Here is a 12,630-nt window from a genome sequence, read left to right on the forward strand (position 1 = left end):
CCCATATGTTGCCAAGGTTATTTAGACAACGCTGCAGAAGTTTCGCTGGGAAATCCTTACACATCCTCCATACAGCCCCCACCCCTAACCCCACGATTTCCATATTTTTGAAGCCCTGAATAAGAATATTCATGGCCATCGATTTGCTTCCATGGTTCAACAGGTAACTGCAAACGTTGTTTCATGAAGGCATTGACCTTCTTGTCTAACAGTGGGATAAAGGTATTAACAGTTTACTTACTTTTTCCTACGCGCCTCGTTTTCATTTGACTGTTCCTTAATGAATATATTATTTTCTCTTATTCCATTTCGAAACGATACCATTTACTTTGTATGTACTACTCTCTTCTTTTAAAATTACCAAAATTACTCTGGAAAAGTAAGGTTTTACCAAATATAAAAAACAGTTTCAGGGTATAACACCGTCATAACAATATGAGCATATGTTCCATCAAAATTAAAAGTGAAATCTTGTCATCACTCTGTCAAATAGACTATGTATTATATTGTTACTTACCACACATCAATAATCAGTAAGTGAAACAAAATTAAGAAAAAGTGTTAGCAAAAACCACATACATATTAAAAACATGTCACAGACATGATACGTGAAGTGGAGTGGCAATCATTAAAACAAACGCGTTTTCGTTGCGACGGGATCTTCTCATGAAATTTCAATCACCAGTTTTCTCCTCCGATTGCGAAAACATTCTGCCGGCACCCACCTACATAGGGAGAAATGATCATCACGATAAAATAAGAGAAATCAGGGCTCGCACGGAAAAATTTAAGTGCTCGTTTTTCCCGCGTGCCGTTCGAGAGTGGAGCGGTCGAGAGACAGCTTAAGGTGGTTCGTTGAACCCTCCGCCAGGCACTTTATTATGAATAGCAGACACGTAGATGTAGATTTTGAAATAGAAGCTATTGGCAACTGATACAAATTTCCATTTTCTAGGCAGGAAGCACTGTCAAGACATTAAACAACTCACTTCGTTTGCAAATTCCATGTCTTACGTACGCAAAACCTTCTCCTGTTTCAAGTTACAAGACGGTGCGCGACTGATGGGAAGTGTGGTTTAACCATCCACGCGTTGTGTAACTATATTTAAAAATACGCAGAATTTTACTCACCATAAAATTCTATTACTGAAGAATTCACAATGTCATTCAGATAGCTTTAATGTATTGTACAGCACTTAAATATCTTGTGTTTACAAACGATGCACAAAATATCACCTCATGTCTCACGACAAGAAAAACAGCATAAAATGCCAAAAACTGCTTATGGTGATTTCTAGTGCGCACTCCTCCATGTGACTCTAAAATCAGTCACTAAATTGCAACATCGACCAGGAAACATCATGCGTTCATAAGTACACTGTCCTCCAGGCACAGCACTCTCCCCTACAATTTATTTAAATACCCACTCTAACAATTTCGACCTTAGGTCAAAAATGGTTCAAATGGCTTTGAGCACTATGGGACTTAACTTCTGAGGTCATCAGTCCCCTAGAAATTAGAACTTCTTAAACCTAACTAACCTAAGTACATCACACACATCCATGCCCGAGGCAGGATTCGAACCTGCGACCGTAGCGCAGACGGCAGCGCCAGACTGTAGCGCCTAGAACCGCTCGGCCACTCCGGCCGGCTTTAGTTCATTTTCAACTGGTTACAGCTGCAGTAAGTACATATATCAAGGTCAGACATACCACTACAAAAATACAAACGTGTTTCCCAGTACAGCCATGAAAAAACTGAGTTAAAAATAAATCAAAAATTACTCACGTGCTGTAAATACACCAATAATCAACATTAATCTATTATCTGTAAAACCGTTGTGTCTATCTGTCTCTGATCATGCTAATCTCTAAAACTACTAGACGAATTATCATAGGGTTTTCGCAGATAATTTGAACATAGTTTGGGGCATCATACAGGTTTTAGTTCATCCAATTCGGATCACGAAAGAAGATATTTATACACATTATTAAAATGTATATATCGATATTCCATATCTTCTCCGACCTGTCAAAGGGATTGGAGTTGGCGCAAACAATAAGTGTAGGCCACTATGAGCGAATATCCAGATTTTATTCACCTACTACTCGACAACGAGAGCAGTTAATGGCTTAAACAAGTAATTTCAAACCTTTTACTTGCTGACTCCTCCCCCCCCCCCCCACTCCCACATACCGTAGATACAGATAATGATGAGTGGATAAAAGTTTATCGCTTACTACACTTTTACTGTTCATTTTCGTATCAGGCATGACGTTTTAATTTATTACTTCTTTACTACTAACTGTATTTGCGACACATTTTGGAGACAGTGTTCACATATATCACTGAATGTACCTGCTAATTTGAAGTGGAATGATCATATAAAATTAATTGTTGGTAAGGCGGGTGCCAGGTTGAGATTCATTGGGAGAGTCCTTAGAAAATGTAGTCCATCAATAAAGGAGGTGGCTTACAAAACACTCGTTCGATCTATACTTGAGTATTGCTCATCAATGTGGGATCCGTACCAGGTCGGGTTGACAGAGGAGACAGAGAAGATCCAAAGAAGAGCGGTGCGTTTCGTCACAGGGTTATTTGGTAAGCGCGATAGCGTTACGGAGATGTTTAGCAAACTCAAGTGGCAGACTCTGCAAGAGAGGCGCTCTGCATCGCGGTGTAGCTTGCTGTCCAGGTTTCGAGAGGGTGCGTTTCTGGATGAGGTATCGAATATATTGCTTCCCCCTACTTATACCTCCCGAGGAAATCACGAATGTAAAATTAGAGAGATTCGAGCGCGCACGGAGGCTTTGCGACAGTCGTTCTTCCCGCGAACCATACGCGACTGGAACAGGAAAGGGAGGTAATGGCACGTAAAGTGCCCTCCGCATACACCATTGGGTGGCTTGCGGAGTATAAATGTAGATGTAGATGTAAATTACATGTATCTACGACACATGGTTCAGGAAATATGACAGCATAATAAACAGTGAGATTCGTGGAAAACTGCAGCATAATGCATGACATTTAAATTTATTATTACTAACCCGCTGAACCGATGTCGATGTAATTTAGTATGGAGGTAGCTCGAAACCTGAGGAAGAACACAGGATACTTTAGAAAGTGTATAGTACAAGATACTTATTGATGCAAAGAATACCACTACAATTATGGGAAAATATTTACTCTTTGAGAAAGCAATTTACACTTTGATCTTCATATTTGTGGAAATGCTTTTTTTTATTGATATGTGCTGAAGCGATGAATACAATGCTTATATACTCTCCATTGTTTTTTGTGGTGTCACCGCCAGACACCACACTTGTTAGGTGGTAGCCTTAAAATCGGCCGCGGTCCGTTACTATACGTCGGACCCGCGTGTCGCCACTATCAGTGATTGCAGACCGAGCGCCGCCACCCGGCAGGTCTAGAGAGACTTCCTAGCACTCGCCCCAGTTGTACAACCGACTTTGCTAGCGATGGTTCACTGACAAAATATGCTCTCATTTGCCGAGACGATAGTTTAGCATAGCCTTCAGCTACGTCATTTGCTACGACCTAGCAAGGCGCCATTATCAGTTACTATTGATATTGTGAATCATGTACCGTCAAAACCGACGTTCATCGTTAATGGATTAAAGTTAAGTATTCCACCAGCTACGTCCGTTTTTCTAAATTCTAATTTCCTTGTCCTGTTCCAGACCTCACGCCAGCCTGCGTGAGTTAAAACGCGTGCCTTTCGGCCTCCTCTAGTCACGGTGTTGGCTCTCCTGCCAACCACAACATTTTTATTCCATACTTCCACCCTACATAACGTATAACTAGTATACGCAATATCCACTATTTGAGAACGAGAGAACTTAGTGACCTGCAACAAACTTTACAGATAATTTCAAATTTATTACATTTTCTCTGTTCATGCAGTAAAACTGTCGCATCAGGCACGAAGTCATGATCTTTACATTTATTGCCCCTTTGCTACTAACTGTATTCGCAATACATTTATCAGAGAGTGTTCCCATATGCTATTGAATGTACCTACAAAATTATATCATTGTACGACACACATTTCAGGAGATACGAGGGAAGGAGGAGATGGACAGAGAAAGGGAAGGGGGGGGGGGTGATGGGCAGAGGAAGGGAAGGGAAGTAGATGGACAGAGAGAGGGAGAAAGAAGAGATGGCCACAGAAAAGAAAGAGGAGAAGACTGACAGAGAGAGGGGAAGGAGGCGATGAGCAGAGACAGAAGCAAGGGGAGAGGGACAGAGACTGAGAGGGTGAGGGGGTGGACAGAGAGAATGGAGAGAAGGAGATGGACAGAGAGGGGAGCGAGTATATGGACGGAGAGAGGGGGAATGAGGAAATGGATTAACTGATGTGAAATAAAGACATACCAGGACAACGCTGGGTACTCAGCTAGTAAAAGAATAAAAATGATGTGAGCTTCAATGTCTCGTATCAGTCTTTAATCATTTTTCTTTATTATTATTTCATCCCCCACATCATATATGTCTGATCTGGGGCGGGGGGGGGGGGGGGGGGAGGGGGATTGTGGTGTGGGCCTTCAGCAGTACAATATCCTGTTCTTCATACAAGCATCTACGCTATAAATAAAAATATGGGAACCAGCTTTAAGGAAGTTAAAGTAAAGATCGATTTTCAAATACATAGAAAGAGGTACTGAAAGACACTATTTACATAAAATACAATGCCGTTTTCCTTCGGTTCTTAAAAATTAAGTTCAAAAGCACCAGGAAATACAGTTAAAGAAAAATAAATAGATACATATACTAAGATGGTATCTGTTCTTTCGGACATGTGCGAAAGAACAGATACTATCTTAGTATATATATAGTTAAGGCTCACCGGCCACTTGACCATCTTCTTCTTCTGTGCGAATGCACAAACAGTGCCCGAACTCTTACGGGAATCGGCAACGCGCCGCGAGTAATGAGTATAATTGACGGGGCACTACGAATGTAGTGCGGGACATTGCGTTGAGAATGTGGGTTTCGCGGGAGGCGTGACAGAGATAAATCCCTGCAGTCGCGCTTTCCTCTGTGTCCTCGGTGGCTCAGATGGATAGAGCGTCAGCAAAGCAAGCAAGAGATCCCGGGTTCGAGTCCTGGTCGGGGCGCACATTTTTATCTGTCCCCGTTGACGTATGTCAACGCCTGTAAGCAGCTAAAGGTGTTCATTTCATTGTAAAAATAAAAAGATAGTTAAAACACCTTGAAAAAAACAGTGACACACGTTAAAAGGCAGCGCTGCACATTCACTAAAAAGCTGAAGGAAGTGCACTGGGGAAAATAATTCAAATGGTTCAAATGGCTCTGAGCACTATGGGACTTAACATCTGAGGTCATCAGTCCCCTAGAACTTAGAACTACTTAAACCTAACTAACCTAAGGACATCACACACATCCATGCCCGAGGCAGGATTCGAACCTGCGACCGTAGCCGTCGTGCGGTTCCAGACTGAAGCGCCTAGAAGCGCTCGGCCACGCCGGCCGGCGGAAAATAATTGTTGGGATATGAAAAACAGATGGCATTCTAAAGAGGAAAGAATATAATAATTATACAGGCTGTTGGATGGTCTGTGTGTAAATGAAGGTACATATTAGGATGGATTTTGGGAAGAAGGAAATTGAGGAAGAGATGCTGGGTGGGCAGAGACATAGTATCAAGAGGAGAAGGGATGGGGTAGAGTTGCAAAGGGGAGAGAGAAAGGAAAGCCCTGATATGGAGTGGATAGTTTTCGAACTATAATTAGCAGGACGGATAAATATCGGGCAGACACCATTGTCTGGAAGAGGAAGTTGGTTGAATTTACATTTGGATAGGGTGTAGAGTATGTGAGGGTGTGGGGATGATGGGATGAGTTTGTAAAGGTGCTGCAGCATACTACGACTGGTTAACAGAGGGGAAACAAAGGGCTTATTTGAATTTAGTTTGCTGATAGTGTAGGATATACGATGACGTTGCTAGTGTGGTGTCACAGCCAGACACCACACTTGCTAGGTGGTAGCTTAAATCGGCCGCGGTCCATTAGTACATGTCGGACCCGCGTGTCGCCACTGTCAGGATCGCAGACCGAGCGCCACCACAAGGCAGGTCTCGAGAGACGTACTAGCACTCGCCCCAGTTGTACGGACGACATTGCTCGCGACTACACGTACGAAGCCTTTCTCTCATTTGCCGAGAGTTAGAATAGCCTTCAGCTAAGTCCATGGCTACGACCTAGCAAGGCGCCATTAACCATATCTGGAGAGAGTCTCACTTGTATTATCAAGAGCGATGTACCGCAGAAGTGAATAAAAGTTAAGTATACGAGAAGCTCCGTTCTTTTCTTTATAGCATTCATAACGTATCCTGTTCCAGACTTAACGCAAGACGGCTTGAGTTGACGCGTGCCCTTTCGGCTACCTTCCTTGTGTCTAGACTGTCTTGTCTAGACACAGCAGCTAGGATATACGGTGGTTATAAAAAAGGAGACTCGTACATCGGTGGCAATTATTTTGGGTGAACATTTTTTCTTCCCTGTAATGGGTTGACAGTACCAGAGTCTCTAACAGAAAATACTAGTGCAGTTGTCCATAGATGAGGGTCTCAACACTCGTACAGAAATGTGGTTTGAACACGATAGCGCATCATCACTTTTGCAGTTTCTCACGGAGGCTATCAACGCAACATCCGAGGAAAGGTTAGTGGGTGAAGGTTGACCACGTGACTGGCAACGTCCCTGGATTTGACTCCTTTAAAGTTCTTTCTCTGGAAGTACATGAGGATTCTTCTTTGCGGGACCCCTATGCAATAGTATGAAAACCAGGTTGCACAGGTTACTGTACTAATGATTTATCGCACTCCAGGTGTTTTGAGCCGAGTGTATTAGAACGTACAAACCATTTGTACAAAGAACATAATGATGGACAAATATAGCAGAGTCTGTAACTATGCTCTATGTTGTCCTAGTACAAGCTGCCTCTGGAATACTGCTGGTACGTCAGTTATTACCACAACGAAGCACAGCAAATACGAAGCACTGACTCAACTCCTGGCGGGGCCGGGATCTTTTGAGTACCTTGCTGTAGAAACAAGAGCAAATAGTGAGGTCGCTAGCAGCAGCGCAGAGAATACAAGGTAAAGGAGCCAGTCTCCCACAAGTCTTTCGTCTTTCTGCTGTTAGTTTCGTAGGACGCCTTTTAATCTAACGTTAGACACGAATATCACATCAATTTCACCGGGTTATGTTAGCCGATGTAGTTCCACCTAGTGCACAAAAAGAAAATTATAAACATAGAATGACACGGAAAAGCTATCCTTAATTTTACTCTGACATACGTCGCACATTATGTATAGTGCCTTTTGGTACACCCAGACATCAGTTCTGTTGTTCAGCTAGGTCGGTCACAGCTAGTGGTTTTCGTACTGGGGAGAGTCCTGCCGGAGAGTCCTGGCGATTTCTGTTCTTGTTCCTTTCAGTGTCTCAAAATACATGTTTTGTCGCAGTTCTAACACACACGTTGTGGAAGCCGCCAAACTGCACCTGAAGAAACAAAACGAAACTTGCAAATAATGCCCTTTTTCAAAAAAAAAAAATGTGTGTGAAATCTTATGGGACTTAACTGCTAAAGTCATCAGTCCCTAAGCTTACACCCTACTTATCCTAAATTAGCCTAAGGACAAACACACACACCCATGCCCGAGGGAGGACTCGAACCTCCGCCGGGACGCCCTTTTTCAAATAAAGGCCGTTAGTAGCCAAAGAACTTGTATGCAACTGGAGGCAACGACAAATGTTTCGGGCCTTTATTTCATCTAATAGTTCGCGACTTTCGTAAGGTAGGTTATGGGCATTTATTTTTTCTAATAGTTCGCAACTTTCGTAAGGTAGGTTATCATATTCTAGTTCACTCTGGCGGGACATTTACCAGCTTAGCATGCCTTTACTATAGTGGATAAAATCGCCAATGCCAGAAAGAAAAGGGTATCAACACTATCAGAACATTCATATCAAACTTCGGTTAATGACGCAGCACACCATAATAGAGATACAGTATACAGAGACGGGGGTCCGAGAGTGAAAGTTCAGCCACTCTGCTGATTCCCCATTGCTAAGTGTTCTGTATCTAGAGAGAGAGAGAGAGAGGAAGAGAAGCCAATGGCGATATCGACACTGATTGGCTGAGAACCCATGACGCCGCCTTTTTACCTTCCTTCATATGTTTGCTGTTGCTGAAATATAAGGCGTGGTGCTATTGTGGGCCGAGTCCGTGGCGTAATTATTTGCAGGTGAAAATGGTTCAACTGGCTGTGAGCACTATGAGACGAGGTCAACAGTCCCCTAGAACTTAGAACTACTTAAACCTAACTAACCTAAGGACGTCACACCCACCCATTCCCGAGGCAGGATTCGAACCCGCGACCGTAGCGGTCGCGCGGTTCCAGACCGTAGCGCCTAGAACCGCTCGGCCACCCCAGCCGGCGCAGGTAAAAATACAACAGGTCTTGCTGTACTTGTGCATGTTCTTCGTCGATTCATTCTACATAATGTAATACCGACAAAGGAATCGTACTGTACGTCGAATCTGCAGCGATGACTGTCGCACTAGATTTTACACCAATATTTGTGAACTAAACTTTGGTTGACGGAGCACTGAATAGATTTAACTAATCTGGCTTACGTAATTTTAAGGATAATGGAGAGTAATTCCATATTGTACCGCTATTAACTGCAATAATTGTACTGATGGTGACTTCAGGTTTCTAGGATTTCCGAAAAATTAAGAATAACATAACCAGAGAGTAGTTAAAATCAACCGGAAAGTTGAGAAGCGTAAAGGTGGTTTATGGAAACCGAAAAAATTATTCGATTTCACGTGAAGTACGCTTTCTCTGGCGTGATATACCATGAGGATTGTATGACCTGTAATATTTTGTTGCATCTACTATTGTTTGAAGACTATTCAATACTGCAGTGTACAATCCGTATGTTGCTAGCACAAACACGAATAAAAAAGCATTTTTTACTGCTAAACAGTTGTTTACTGTAATAGTAATTGTATCACAAACATTAAAATTATTCTTACGAACATTAAAATTATTCATTTACTGCATAACACACTGAGCTCTGTTATTAACTGACGCCACGTTTATGTTTATGTGTTGGTGGCTAACTTCTACTTTACAAACCATGGTCAGTTCGATTCTTTTTCCATTTACCGCATTCTTCATTTCTGATAGTGATTTGTTAACGTGAGAAAAATAATATGGGTTTTGTGAGATAAGGATATAGTGAGGCATCCAATTTACGGCCGCACGATTTTTATTTGCACATTGAGATTTTAAGTTGCTGTTTATTGATATCCACAGGGGAAATTATTGGTTATGGAAAACCTGACAATGATTATTCTGCTAGTGTGTATAACATGGAAAAAAGTTACCTGCATCCTTACTTCTATGTCAATGCAGAAAGCATTAATATTTCGTTTTCGTTAAAATTATCAACGACTCACTGAAAACGTATTACGCAGGAAATAAAAAAATGATCAATTCTTGGAAGCTACTAACATCAACGATGAATATCTCAGCAGTGGAACCTGAAATTACTGCAGGATGTATGAAATGAAACAGAAGAAACTTCAATTCGTCGATTGTCATTATTTCTGGAACGTCAAAAAACTAAAATAACACGCTAATCTACACTCCTGGAAATGGAAAAAAGAACACATTGACACCGGTGTGTCAGACCCACCATACTTGCTCCGGACACTGCGAGAGGGCTGTACAAGCAATGATCACACGCACAGCACAGCGGACACACCAGGAACCGCGGTGTTGGCCGTCGAATGGCGCTAGCTGCGCAGCATTTGTGCACCGCCACCGTCAGTGTAAGCCAGTTTGCCGTGGCATACGGAGCTCCATCGCAGTCTTTAACACTGGTAGCATGCCGCGACAGCGTGGACGTGAACCGTATGTGCAGTTGACGGACTTTGAGCGAGGGCGTATAGTGGGCATGCGGGAGGCCGGGTGGACGTACCGCCGAATTGCTCAACACGTGGGGCGTGAGGTCTCCACAGTACATCGATGTTGTCGCCAGTGGTCGGCGGAAGGTGCACGTGCCCGTCGACCTGGGACCGGACCGCAGCGACGCACGGATGCACGCCAAGACCGTAGGATCCTACGCAGTGCCGTAGGGGACCGCACCGCCACTTCCCAGCAAATTAGGGACACTGTTGTTCCTGGGGTATCGGCGAGGACCATTCGCAACCGTCTCCATGAAGCTGGGCTACGGTCCCGCACACCGTTAGGCCGTCTTCCGCTCACGCCCCAACATCGTGCAGCCCGCCTCCAGTGGTGTCGCGACAGGCGTGAATGGAGGGACGAATGGAGACGTGTCGTCTTCAGCGATGAGAGTCGCTTCTGCCTTGGTGCCAATGATGGTCGTATGCGTGTTTGGCGCCGTGCAGGTGAGCGCCACAATCAGGACTGCATACGACCGAGGCACACAGGGCCAACACCCGGCATCATGGTGTGGGGAGCTATCTCCTACACTGGCCGTACACCACTGGTGATCGTCGAGGGGACACTGAATAGTCCACGGTACATCCAAACCGTCATCGAACCCATCGTTCTACCATTCCTAGACCGGCAAGGGAACTTGCTGTTCCAACAGGACAATGCACGTCCGCATGTATCCCGTGCCACCCAACGTGCTCTAGAAGGTGTTAGTCAACTACCCTGGCCAGCAAGATCTCCGGATCTGTCCCCCATTGAGCATGTTTGGGACTGGATGAAGCGTCGTCTCACGCGGTCTGCACGTCCAGCACGAACGCTGGTCCAACTGAGGCGCCAGGTGGAAATGGCATGGCAAGCCGTTCCACAGGACTACAACCAGCATCTCTACGATCGTCTCCATGGGAGAATAGCAGCCTGCATTGCTGCGAAAGGTGGATATACACTGTACTAGTGCCGACATTGTGCATGCTCTGTTGCCTTTGTCTATATGCGTGTGGTTCTGTCAGTGTGATCATGTGATGTATCTGACCCCAGGAATGTGTCAATAAAGTTTCCCCTTCCTGGGACAATGAATTCACGGTGTTCTTATTTCAATTTCCAGGAGTGTATTTCCTTGGTGTTTGTCCGACTTATACTCTGCTTCACACTATACTGTTCAGTATACCCCACATTAAATGTGTAGCAATACAGGAATAGTATTCGTCTTAGTCACGCACAAAATAAAAGCTAGAAGAGTTATTTTGTGTCACTTGTCAGATTAATGTCTTGTTAAAGCCGACAGGCGACTAAATTAATTCACGTTGCGACGCCACCTGCGCGCAATCTGGAAAATACAAGGCGACTGCCTGAAGTTTGGCCACTGTCTCCCTATACATTTCCAAGCCTGTCCAGTATAGCTTTTTCCTTACCGTAAACTTCGCAACAGTATTTGTGTGTGCCTACCTGTCCCTTTCTACAGGGGCGGAACGTAGTTCCGAGATACCGCAACGAGTGGGTGCCCGTTCCGTCTCACAAAGGCAGGCCTCAGACACGGCCAACCGAACCGGCTCAAATTTGGCAGGTCGCTTGTGTACAACCTATAACGAAGGGCTGTAAGATATTTTGGCTCAACACCCTCCCGCCCACCCCCACCCCCTCCACCACCCGTTTTTTTGAAAAATCACCTCTAAAGGTTATCATGAGCAATCGACTCAAAATTGGCGGGCTCGACAGATAATTGTAAATAGAGCATTTTTCGTCATCAGGTATGGGGTCCGCAAACGCATACTTTACCAGAAATCGGGGAAAGAAACTTTTATACCTGCCTCTTATATACCCACATGGTAAACGCCTTTCGCCGAGAGTGCCGATAGCGCAACGACCAAGGTAACTGGCTGTGGAAGTAAAGAACCCTGGTTCGAATCTTGCCAGCACGGGAGCTCAGCGTGTTGGGTCTGCAATAAAAAACTCAGTGAACGGCTCAACGAACAACCTGAACGGATGTCATGGAACGTCCGCACCGAACATATACAACGAACAATAGAGACCAAAATGAGGTTAAAAAAATCTAGAGGAAACTGTACGATTTTCGTTTACTTAAATTGTAGTTTTTCGTATGAGAATTCGTAGGGATAGTAGTGTTAATAAGGTACGCAACACAACACGGAATAATTATAGTAATAAGGTAGGCAAACTAATTTCTCAAACGGCGTGAATTAGCACAGAATTAAACTTCTAAGCTTTGTCACATGAAAACAACTCCGAGTGAGAGTGCTGACAAGGGAACCTCCCCATCGCACCCCCCTCAGATTTAGTTATAAGTTGGCACAGTGGATAGGCCTTGAAAAACTGAACACATATCACTCGAGAAAACAGGAAGAAGTTGTGTGGAACTAGGAAAAAAATAAGCATAATACACAAACTGAGTAGTCCATGTGCAAGATAGGCAGCATCAAGGATAATCTGAGCTCAGGAGCGACGTGGTACCGTGGTTAGCGTGAGCAGCTGTGGACTGAAAGGTCTTTGGTTCAAGTCTTCCCTGGAGTAAAACTTTTAACTTTTTATTTTCAGACAATTATCAAAGTTCAGGCACTCACACAAAATCAACTTCGCTCTCCAAAATTCCAGGACAT

The sequence above is a fragment of the Schistocerca nitens genome, chromosome 1, assembly GCF_023898315.1.
Source record: "Schistocerca nitens isolate TAMUIC-IGC-003100 chromosome 1, iqSchNite1.1, whole genome shotgun sequence".
Classification (NCBI taxonomy): Eukaryota; Metazoa; Arthropoda; class Insecta; order Orthoptera; family Acrididae; genus Schistocerca; species Schistocerca nitens.